Here is a 12302-nt window from a genome sequence, read left to right on the forward strand (position 1 = left end):
ATACCCCTCCCTCGAATTTCGGACATGGTGAGTGAGTGATATTGGGCAGTATCGGGTCCATTCAACCGTCGACCTAAAAGCTGCTTATCACCAGCTGCCAATCCATTCCAAGGACCATCCATATACGGCATTTGAGGCTAACTGTCGTCTATTAATTCCAGAGGGTACCTTTTGGTATCACTAATAGGGTTTCTATCTTCCAGAGGCAGATGGACAGAATGGTGGACGAGTATGGGTTGAAGGCTACCTTCCCCTACCTTGATAACATCACCCTCTATAGCCACACCTTGGAAGACCATGACGCCAACTTCAGAGTTTTCTCCACATGGCTAAGGCCCTGAATCTCACATAACTCTGACAAGTGCGCATTCAGGACTAAATGGCTGGCTATCTTTGGAGAATGGCCCTGATCCCGATAGGATGCGCTCCCTGTTAGAGTTCCCCATTCCCAGAACCACGAAGGCTTTAAGGAGATGCCTGGGGTTTTTCTCATATTACGCCCAGTAGATCCCTCAGTACGTTGATAAGGTTCGCTCTCTCTTAAAAAAGCCAACCTTTTCCCCATCTCAGCTGAAGCCCAAACGGCTTTTAACTACCTCCAGAACCACACTACGAAAGCAGCCATGCACAGAGTGGACAAGAATGTACCCTTCCAAGTGGAAAGCAACGGTTTGGATGTAGCCCTGGTCACAACCCTCAACCAGGTGGGAAGGCCAGTTGCATTTTTTTCCAAGGACATTACAAGGCCACGAACTCCGGAACCCATTGGTTAAAAAGGAAGCTCAAGGCACTGGAGACACTACCTGGCTGGTAGAAGATTTACACTCCTCATTGACCAGCACTCAGTTGCATTCATGTTCAATAATGTCAAGAGAGGAAAAATCAAGAATGACAAGATTGCTAGGTGGAGGATCGAGCTCTCCGCCTACAATTATAACATTGCCTATCAGCCAAGAGCCCTTAATGACCCTCCAGATATCTTATCCAGAGGAAGCTGTGCCTCTGCACACACCGGCCAACAGCTCTGCCATTCAGGGGTCACCCGCATGACTCATTTTGTCAAGGCACGCAATCTGCCCTACTCCATGGAAGACGTCAGAGAAATGGCCAAATCTTGCCAGGTTTGCACGGAGTGCAAGCCTCACTTCTACTGCTCCGCAAAGGCACACCTGATCAAGTCATCCAGGCCCTTCTAATGGCTCAGTGTAGATTTTAAGGAACCTCTCCCCTTCACGAATGGGAACACCTTGTTCTCTCTATCATTGACGAGTACTCCTGCTTCCCGTTCATAATTCCATGTCCAGACACATCCACTTTGTCAGTCATAAAGGACCTAAACTCCATTTTTGCCCCTTTTGGGTATCCCAGCTATATTCATAGCAACCAGGGCTCATCCTTTATGAGCTACGTCAGTACCTGCTGACAAGGGGCATCACATCCAGCAGAACTACTATCTACAACCCCTGGGGGAATGGGCTGGTTGAAAGTGAGAATGCCATGGTCTGGAAGAATGTCAAGCTGGCCCTGAAGTCAAGAGGCCTTACAGACTCATGCTGGCAGGAAGTCCTCACTATGGCACTCCATTCCATCTGGTCACTACTATGTACCTCAACCAACATGATTTCTCATGAGCTCCTATTCAATTTTGAAAGAAGGTCAGCATCAGAAACTACACTCTCAAAAAGGCTCACCACTCCTGACCCAGTACTTCTCAGGAAGCACATGAGGAGAAGCAAGGTAGCAAGGTCAACCCCCTGGTGGAAAGGGTGTAACTGCTCCATGCCAATCCTACTTACACCTATGTGGAGTACCCGGATGGCAGGGAGGACACAAACTTCATCAGGGACCTGGAACCCGCCAGAACAGAGGGTCCATTGCCTCAGGTGCCCTGCGAGCCATGGAGCTCATTCTCACCAGCCCCAGTTAGAGCCTCGGGGTATCCAGTTCAGGAGGAAAGTGCATCCACCTCCACCTTTGAACTGGAGACCCAGCCTGCCTCTCCTCCCTCAAAAGGGGACCAGGAGACCAAAGCCCCCTAGTGCTAAGGCACTCCACCAGGATCTCCAGACCCTCGGACTACTTAAATCTGTAAATTTGTAAATAACTGTATATTTTTCAACCTTTTTTTTCTGAACCCATGTTCTCTGTCTTCATTCACAGACCCTAAATTCTATTGGAAGGGGTGAATACAGTGAACTGGGATTCACTGGTAGTGTTTTGTGCTGATGGCTGGCCCTGCCTCCCGGCCCCGTCTCCATCTGCTCACATATAACCCTGGTTTTCCGCCTAAACCCAGAACCCTTCTGAAGACTACTGTGAGTCCCTACCCATTGTTATAAACTAATAAAAGCATTTGTTCTCCCTCCAGTCATGAAAGCTTTTATTCACACTACAAACTGGAAGACCTCATCTTGGGAAAAGATGCGGCGGAGATGGAGAAATTGAGAGAAGGGGATAGAATCCTTGTAGGGGACAGGGTGTGAGAAGTATAGTCAAGGCAGTTATGGGAGTTAGTGGGTTTGTAATATATGTCAGTGGAAACTTTGTCTCTCGAGATGGAGACAGAGAGATCCAGGAAGGGGAGGGTGTGGTCAGAGATGGACCAGGTGAGTTTGAGATCAAGGTGGAAGTTTGCTGTGAAGCGAATGAAATTGGCAAGCATGAGGCAGCTCAGTGTAGTAATTGTGTAAGCTTGTGGCTGGAATTGCTCCACAAAGTCTAAAAACAGGCAGCCGGGTCCTTTGATTTGGAGGAAGTGAGACAAGTTAAAGGAGAATTTGTTTAAAGTGAAGACAAGTTCTACCAGTCAGAGAGAGGAGGATGGTGATAGAGAGTGACTTTCCACCCATCTTGTCCATGCCAAACTATTAATCTGTCTAGATTAAGGCTATGGCCTTCTTTACCTCTCCTATCCATGTACCTCTCCAAATTTCTCTTAAATGTTGAAATGAAACCTGCACCCACCAACTCCACTGCAGTTCATTCAACACTCTCACCACCCTGAGTGAAGGTTCCCCATAATGTACCCCTTAAACATTTCACCTTTCATCCTTAACCCAGCCTTCTAGTTCACATCTCACCAAACCTCAGTAGAAAAAGCCTGCTTGCATTTACTCTATCTATACCCTTCTACCAAATCTCCTCTCATTCTCTAATACTCCAGGTAATAAAGTTCTAAACTATTCAACTTTTCCTTATAACTCCTCGAGTTCCATCAACATTCTTGTAAATCTTCTCTGCACTCTTTCATCCTTGATATTTGTCCTCTAGGTAGGTGTCCACATGTTGCCTTGTGGCAAAGCCTCTTTAGGCAAAGGTTAAGAGACTGTAAACTCTGAATTCAAATCACCTGCTGCCTTGCAGGTTTTGCATCTTCAAGGAAAGGCTAGGAGAAGGTAACTCTGACTTTAAATACCCGGCCTCAGCTCACCCAGCTGTCAGTACCTGGAAAGGGCACCAGCTATGGGCAAATAACACATGTCAGCCTGGCATCAGGGGCTGGCAGCTGAGACAGAGGATGGGAAACAGTTTCCATAGCGGTCTGCAGCAGCAAACTCACTGGGCAAAGGATCCGTAAGGACAACGGCCAGCGAGCATGGCCTTGAAACAGACCACTGTGGGGGAATCTCGCATCACTCTGGCTGTCGTGCCTCGCACTCCACCAGGCTCAGTGGCATGGGATCCAGACGGAGGAGTTTGTCCTGGGCAAGCACTCGCTTCCAAGTCCTTGTCCCGGCACACAGTGCCTAAAGCTGAAAGGCTACAAGGCACCGTGTTAAACTTCGCTTGCGAAGGGATGGGCCATGGATGGATGGATGGGAGGTAGGTATCCAAAGCAGCACAATCATGGGTCCTCTACCGGCCTCACCTACGGCTCCTAGAATGCTTCCACCAGCGTTGTCTCCGCTCCATCCTCAACATTCATTGGAGCGACTTCATCCCTAACATTGAAGTACTCGAGATGGCAGAGGTCGACAGCATCGAATCCACGCTGCTGAAGATCCAACTGCGCTGGGCAGGTCATGTGTCCAGAATGGAGGTCCATCGCCTTCCCAAGATCGTGTTATGTGGCAAGCTCTCCACTGGCCACTGTGACAGAGGTGCACCAAAGAAAAGGTACAAGGACTGCCTAAAGAAATCTCTTGGTGCTTGCCACATTGACCACCGCCAGTGGACTGATGTCGCCTCAAACCGTGCATCTTGGTGCCTCACAGTTCGGTGGGCAGCAACCTCCTTTGAAGAAGACCACAGAGCCCACCTCACTGACAAAAGATAAAGGAGGAAAAACCCAACACCCAACCCCAACCAACCAATTTTCCCCTGCAACCGCTGCAACCATGTCTGCCTGTCCCGCATTGGACTTGTCAGCCACAAACGAGCCTGCAGCTGACGTGGACATTTACCCCTCCATAAATCTTCGTCTGCGAAGCCAAGCCAAAGAAAGTCTGGGATTGAACAACTATTCAATCTTCCATCTCAAAATCAACGGAGAGGTTCCAACAAAGCATGTCGTCAGTTTATGTTCCCAACTGTGGTGGTACACCGCCGGCCTACTGCAGGGGGGAACCTCTGTAACTGCAGGAGTGTACCACCACCCTACTGCAGGGGGCAACCCCTGTACCTGCAGGAATGTACCGCCGGCCTAATGCAGGGGGAAACCTCTGTACCTGCAGGAGTGTAAGGGGACAGGACAACACCTGGCCGGCTGTCAATCAGTCAGCCTGAATGGATCAAGCCCCACCCAGTCGGGTGTCAATCACCCTCTGGGATATAAGCCTGCGCCGGCCTCCTGAAGAGTTGTAGCTGCTACAGCCAGCCTGGCTCTGTGGATGAAAGCTTGCGTGTATCTGATTCTGGCTAACAGCGCACTACATCAACGACTTCATTATGAAAGGTGGTATGTTTTTTCACTATCCCACCATTTTGCAAGTCCTGTGTAATTAATCATTTATAACAATGTATATTATGGACTGTAGAAACTAACAGAACTGGGATGTGAAGACCTCACACAATGCTCATCCACCTCATTCAAACTCCTGTGCACGACAGGTACCATGGTAGTGGAGGGTTGGTGAGGGAGTGGGTTGGTGTGGAGGATGGTGAGTCAGTGAAGAGTTGGGGTGGAGGGTTGGTGAGGGGGTGGAGGGTTGGTGAGGGGGTGGAGGGTTGGTGAGGGGGTGGAGGGTTGGTGAGGGGGTGGAGGGTTGGTGAGGGGGTGGAGGGTTGGTGAGGGGGTGGAGGGTTGGTGAGGGGGTGGAGGGTTGGTGAGGGGGTGGAGGGTTGGTGAGGGGGTGGAGGGTTGGTGAGGGGGTGGAGGGTTGGTGAGGGGGTGGAGGGTTGGTGAGGGGGTGGAGGGTTGGTGAGGGGGTGGAGGGTTGGTGAGGGGGTGGAGGGTTGGTGAGGGGGTGGAGGGTTGGTGAGGGGGTGGAGGGTTGGTGAGGGGGTGGAGGGTTGGTGAGGGGGTGGAGGGTTGGTGAGGGGGTGGAGGGTTGGTGAGGGGGTGGAGGGTTGGTGAGGGGGTGGAGGGTTGGTGAGGGGGTGGAGGGTTGGTGAGGGGGTGGAGGGTTGGTGAGGGGGTGGAGGGTTGGTGAGGGGGTGGAGGGTTGGTGAGGGGGTGGAGGGTTGGTGAGGGGGTGGAGGGTTGGTGAGGGGGTGGAGGGAGAGTGGGGTGGTGAGGGGGTGGTGGGAGGTGGGCTAGTGAGGGAGTGGGCTGGTGGGGAGAGTGGTGGAGTGGGTTGGTGAGGGGGTGGAGGGTGGTGTGGAGGGTGGCGAGGGGGGTGGGTTGGCGAGGGGGTGGGTTGGCGAGGGGGTGGGTTGGCGAGGGGGTGGGTTGGCGAGGGGGTGGGTTGGCGAGGGGGTGGGTTGGCGAGGGGGTGGGTTGGCGAGGGGGTGGGTTGGCGAGGGGGTGGGTTGGCGAGGGGGTGGGTTGGCGAGGGGGTGGGTTGGCGAGGGGGTGGGTTGGCGAGGGGGTGGGTTGGCGAGGGGGTGGGTTGGCGAGGGGGTGGGTTGGCGAGGGGGTGGGTTGGCGAGGGGGTGGGTTGGCGAGGGGGTGGGTTGGCGAGGGGGTGGGTTGGCGAGGGGGTGGGTTGGCGAGGGGGTGGGTTGGCGAGGGGGTGGGTTGGCGAGGGGGTGGGTTGGTGAAGAGTTGGGGGTCAAGTAGGGTGGTGGTGGGTTGATGAGGAGTGTGGTGGGGTAGGTGGGGTGGGGAATTATTCCCTGTCCTTTATCTACTGGCTTTTTTTTTGTTGACATTATTCTCTGGACTTGGTACAATTGCCTTTTAGAGCCCAAAGTTTTTTTTTAAAGTTTTTAAACTTGGGATCATTCCCAGCCATTGCAGCGCTTTCATTCTTCCCGAGCTCGGAACCCATCTGCTGCCCAGGAAGCGGCCGGACCCTCTAGAATGCAACACCGGAAGTAAGGAGGCAACTGGAAGAGGTATGGCGCGGCTCGTTCATTTGCACGGTATCAGGCCATCCTAACTCACGAAACTCCGTCCAATGGCACTAAATTAACCTCCCAACCGCGTACATCTTGGAGGTTGAGAATCTTCCACTGCCGGCCAAGTCGATCCGTCCCTCCACGCTTCCCCCGAACGTCGTGCCCTGACACATGTTGCATTGAGGTTGTGGTGCTGAAAGGGTCCGCCGGAATAATGTCTTCAGAGCATTTTCTCCTAATTATCTCCGAATCCGAGTCGAGAATATTAACAATGGGAAAAGTTACGGTGTAATTGAAGGCCTAAAATGGACCGATTCTCCTCCTTAGAACTCGGACTGTTTCCTTGGTGATTCTGATTCTTCAGCTCTTTGAACAGCAGTTGTTAAATGTCCACTGACCTGTTGCTATTGTTATGTGCTGTTTATCAAAGCCAGTGCCAAGAGAAATTAATGTTGCTGTTCACTTACTCTCCTTTGTTTCAAAGAAAACATCACCATTTTAACCAGGCGGTCCACAATTCACTAACTGACAGCTTCCTTGTAAATCTCCTGCACCCTTTAAAGTGGTTTCTCATCCTGTCTGATGGAGTGAGCAGAATTCCAGACTCTGTTCATTGCAACCTAACACTTCCACATGAGATTCTCGCTCCAATATTCTCTACTACATGCATTAAAGTTGAATATTGTTTTAAACATAGAAACATAGAAGATGTTTCGACCCTTCGAGCCTGCTCCGCCATTCAACGAGATCATGGCTGATCTTAAAGTTCAGTACCCTGTCCCCACCTTCTCTCCGTAACCTTTAATACCCTTATACTGAAGAAATAGATCTAATTCCCTCTTAAATAGATTTAATGAACCTGCCTCCACTGCCCTCTGTGGCAATGAATTCCACAGATTCACCACCCTCTGGGTCAAGAAATTCCCCCTCATCTCGGTCCTAATTGGTTTGCCTATTATCCTCAAACCATGGCCCCGGGTTCTAGATTTTCCCATCATTGGAAACATCCCATCTGCATCCATTCTGTCCAGTCCTGCCAGAATTTTATATGTCTCTATGAGATCCCCTCTCAATCTTCTAAACTCCAGTGAGTACAATCCCAATTTGCGCAATCTTTCCTCATAAGTCATTCCTGCCATTCCAGGTATCAGTCTGGTGAATCGCCTCTGCACTCCCTCCATTGCAAGAACATCCTTCCTTAGATAAGGTGACCAAAACTGCACACAATACTCCAGGTGGGGTCTCACTGTACAGCTGCAGTAAGGTATCCTTGTTCCTATACTCAAACCCTCTTGATATGAAGGTCAACATACCATTTGATTTTTTAACTGCCTGCTGTACCTGCATGCTCGCCTTCACCAACTTGCATCCCACTATCATCAGGAACTTTATTTTGTGAATTGCCAAGACCTCCCAATTTTTCTATGCTTTTTAGTATCCTCATATCATAAATATATATTTTTAATTTTATTTTAAAGAGACAGCACAGCAGAGGGCCTTTTCAGCTCATGAAATCCCTGCCACCAAATTATACCTGATTAATCTACCAACGTCAAATGTTTTAAAGGGTGGGAGGAAACCTGAGTCCCAATAGCAAAGTAAAATTGGTCAGGGGGAAGAACAGACAGCACCAGATTTAAATTAGTGTCGCTGATGCTGTAATAGTGTTGCACTAACCATTACACTAACTGTTGTGTATGCACTCACACAATTAAGACTTGGAGACATGATGCTTTCTCATCCTTTACTTCTATTAGACTAACATGACTACTGACACACAGGGTTATATATGGAAGGGTGACATCATGGTGTGGGCGTCATGATGTCCAGCAGAGGTTGGGCTTATACCCAACACTTCCCCACCACCCACAGTAAATGCTGACTGGGCCCCTTCGAACTAATAAGATTACATCAGTTCCAGGGCTTCAAGTGAGAATTAGAATACATCTCATGAGTAATTATAAAAGGGAAAGTATTTTAATAATAATCAAGGCACATAGTCCTTAAAGCAGTCAGGTGGTCTTCTTTCACTTTCGGACCACCTTAGCATGGTTTGCTGTGCTGGTCTTTGGGACTCGTAGATAGTCGGCAGTCGAGATGGCAGCGACTGCCTGTCTTTGCTGCCCTCTGGGCTGCGTGTCACAGTTACTGGACTCCTTGGCTCTGCAACCCCCCACCCCCACTTGGCTTGAGTGGTGGTATGGTTGGGGCAGGCCACGACACGTCTGGTTCCACCTCCTCCATGAGGCAATTCATGGACTTTAGCTTCAGTTAATACTCGTAATTGGTCAATGTGTTGCTTCCACAATCTGTCCCCCATGAGAACAGAGTATAAGCAGGGGCTCAATTTTTGTAAGATTACATCTACCACCCAAGGGTCTTTATATTTTCTATAATCTTGTACCAGAACTCTCTCGCCCACTCCATTGTTCTAGGTGAGGTTTGTGGCGATTCTGTTTTTTGGCAATCAGAGACCCAGATCTTTAATAAAATTGATATGACATAGACATGGACCAGGCAAGTGTTATACTAATTCAGGGCTTTTATTAACAGACTCTTAGCCACCACTATACTGGCCAGTGGGAAAGCATCTCCATTTGTTACACCAGCAGGATGGAGCATCTCTACAGCCATAGCCAATAGCAAGCCACTTTGTACATGAGAAGCTGTCAGTATAATACACCCCACCCCACACCAGCTGTGGTGTGTACACTGCACTAAACGCCTGACTATACTGGGCTACGTTGTGAGTAGAGGCTGAAGAGAAATGGATAAGCTAGTAGATGCTCACAACTTGCAAGCCACCTACCCTTAACTGAACAATGTCACTATATGTGGCAAGGACTTCAATGATCACGATTGTAGACCTGTAGCCTTTTCTCTCGGACATTACGTGGGCTGGAGGTCAGGCAATGCTCTATTGAAAAGGAAGCATGAGCCATTGTAGAATCCATTTGCTATTGGTGTCACTTTTTAGCTGGAAAGAAATTCACGTTACTGACTGATCAAAAAGCTGTTGCCTGCATGTTCAACACTAACTTGAAGAGCAGGGTTAAAAACAATAAGATCATGCGTTGATGAATTGAGCTTTCTACTTATGATTACGATATACTCTATCGCCCTGGAAAATTCAATGACACCCCCCCCCCCCCCAAGATGCTCTTTCTCGCATGACCTGTGCAAGTCTGCAGCAGGACCATTTGAAAGGCCTTCATGATGAATTATATCACCCAGGGGTCACTAGATTTTATCATTATATTAAGTCCCACAATTTGCTGTACTCACTAGAAGACATCAAAAAATTGACTAGCAAGTGTCCAGTCTGTGCGGAGTGTAAACCACGCTATTACAAACCTCCCACTTTTATACTGATTAAGGCGTCTAGAGCCTTCAAACGCGCCAGCTTGGATTTTAAAGAACCACTACCCTCAAACAATAAGAATGTCTTCCTTAACATCATTGATGAATTCTTTTGTTTTCCCTTCGCTATACCATGTCCTGATGTTTCTGCTAGTACTGTTATTAAATGTATTGATATGATTTTCAGTTATCCAAACTTCATTCATAGTGACAGAGGGTCAGCTTTCATGAGTACAGAACTTAGGCAATACTTTCTTGAAGGGGGAATCGCCACTAGTCGTACTACAAGCTATAATTTGCAGGGTAATGGTCAGGTAATGGTACAATCTGGAAAGTTATCACTTTTGCACTGAAGTCGAAAGGTTTCCCCACCAGCTGCTGGCAAGATATACTGCCAGGGGCATTACACTCTATTTGTACACTGCTTTTTGCAGCTACCAATTAAAGTACTCACCAACGTATTTTTACTTGTCCGAGAAAAATCGAAGATTGGATCGACTTGGCTATCTGAGCCTGGAGAAGTCTTGTGAAGAAAACATGTTAGACAACAAATCTGACCAAATTAGACAACAAAGCAGTGTTCAACTGCTTCATGCTAACCCGCAGTATGCTCATGTTGCTTTTCCTGATGGGAGAAAGGACACCGTTTCCCTTAGAGACCAGGCTTCACCTGGTCTGCAGCCTGCTAGCCCTTCCACTATTCTGACACCCTCACTGCCCTCCCCACTACGAGAAAATCAATTACTTGATTCATTGCCCAAGGAACAATACTCTCCACGTGAGAATGTTGCCTCCTGCTCTCCACTCCCTTCCACAGCTGGTGCGAAAAGTCCTTCGTTAGGAGATAAACCTCCGCTCCCACCTGTGCCTTTGAGCAGATCTACTCCTATTTCTAAACCTCCCCAGAGACTATGTTATGACCATTTCTAGTCATAGACATAATTACCAAGGCTACTTACTGTTATCTCTGTTACCTGTTTTCTGGTATGTGTTCCAATTAATTCTGGTTTTGTATTATCCCACTGTAACTCTTTACCTCTGGAATTTTTAACCTGCTTGCTTTTCCAGTTTTGCTTTGGTCAGTATAATATTTTATTAAAATTGGTCAATTTTTGTGGGGGGTGAATGTGATGATGTAATGGGGGGGTGTATTATACTGACTGCTTCTCATGTATGGAGTTGGTTGCTATTGACTATGGCTGTAGAGATGATGTACCCTACTGATATAACAGATGGAGATGCTTTCCCACTGACCAGTATAGTGGTGGCCGAGAGTCTGTTAATAAAAGCCCTCTATTAGTATAACACTTGCTGCCATCCTAAGCAAAAGGTGAGACAAACCGCGTATAGCGTCAGAAACCGAACGTTGCCATGCAGCAGGTACAATGGGCCTCAATTGGCCGTTGGATACATCACAAAGTAGCGAGGCATTTGCTGGACCAAAGGGTATTTCAGTCCCAAGATGGCCGTGTAATACACAGCTTCTCTTCATCTTCCTGCTGAGCTCTGCCAAAGCTGTGTAGTCTATCTGGCAACAGGCGAAAGGAGGAAAGCGATGGCAGAGCAGGATAACGTGTCAGCGAATAGATTGCTCTTCCCCGTGATGTGCTTTATTGTAGCTGTAAAACTCTGAAATGTAGGAGTGTTGTCGTGACGACCACTGATCTGGCGTCTTGGTGAAAGTCAATGGCTTGTGATCTGTGTAGACCACAAACTCTCTGGCCTCTAGGAAATAGCAAAAATCCTGTATCCCTTTCAAAAGTACTGTTCTTCTGCTCCTGTGGTTTCAAATGATGACAAAAGAAAGCTAGGGGCTTCCAGGTGCTGTTGATGAGCTGCTCCAAGACCTTACCTACTGCAGTGCCCGACCCATCCACTGTCAGAGCCGTTGGCACGTCATCCCTCGGGTGCACAGCACAGTGGCTCTTGCTAGCGCTCCTTTGGCATTCTGAATGCAGCTGCAGCATCTTCATCCCACTTCACTTCCTTGGCATATCCAGACAAGAGTTTTAAAAGCGGCTGCATAACTTTGGCTGCAGCCGGCACAAAATGATGGTAAAAGTTAATTATACTAACAAACTCTTGCAGACCCTTGATGATAGAGGGTCTTGGAAATTTGCAGATGGCCTCGACCTTAGAAGGTAGTGGAACACTCCATGCTGATTGATGCAGTGACCGAGGAAATTGATAGATGCGAGGCCAAACTGGCTTTTGGCCAGGTTAATCGCTATCCCGCTGACATAGTTGATGGAGATGGGGCCGGTGCTGCTGCCGTGAGTGGCTGGTGATAAGGATGTCGTCCAAATAAACAAATACGAAATCCATGCCCTGGGTCACTCTGTCCATTACGCGTTGAAATGTCTGGGCTCTGCTTGTTAAACCAAAGGGCATACAGAAGAATTCAAATAACTCAAAAGTCTGAGGAATGTCATCTGGGTGAACTGAGATCTGATGGTACCCATGCACCAGGTCGATTTTGGAGAAAATCTTAGCACTGTGAA

At 48.5% G+C, this 12302-nt stretch overlaps 1 protein-coding gene across 4 annotated transcripts in view; it reads left to right on the plus strand.

Annotated features, from left to right (window-relative positions):
- The first annotated feature begins 6384 nt into the window (after positions 1 to 6384).
- Positions 6385 to 12302, plus strand: part of zcchc9 (zinc finger, CCHC domain containing 9) — a 30451-nt gene continuing 24533 nt past the window's right edge. For 2 of the 4 annotated variants that reach the window (XM_069936372.1, XM_069936378.1), the window contains exon 1: positions 6385 to 6438. The gene's annotated coding sequence lies outside the window, so the exon portion shown is untranslated. Of the gene's footprint in view, positions 6439 to 7603; positions 7706 to 12302 lie in introns of those variants that run through there. The other 2 variants (XM_069936376.1, XM_069936373.1) reach the window with 2 other exon arrangements.

Source organism: Narcine bancroftii, chromosome 1, assembly GCF_036971445.1.
Source record: "Narcine bancroftii isolate sNarBan1 chromosome 1, sNarBan1.hap1, whole genome shotgun sequence".
NCBI classification, from domain to species: Eukaryota; Metazoa; Chordata; class Chondrichthyes; order Torpediniformes; family Narcinidae; genus Narcine; species Narcine bancroftii.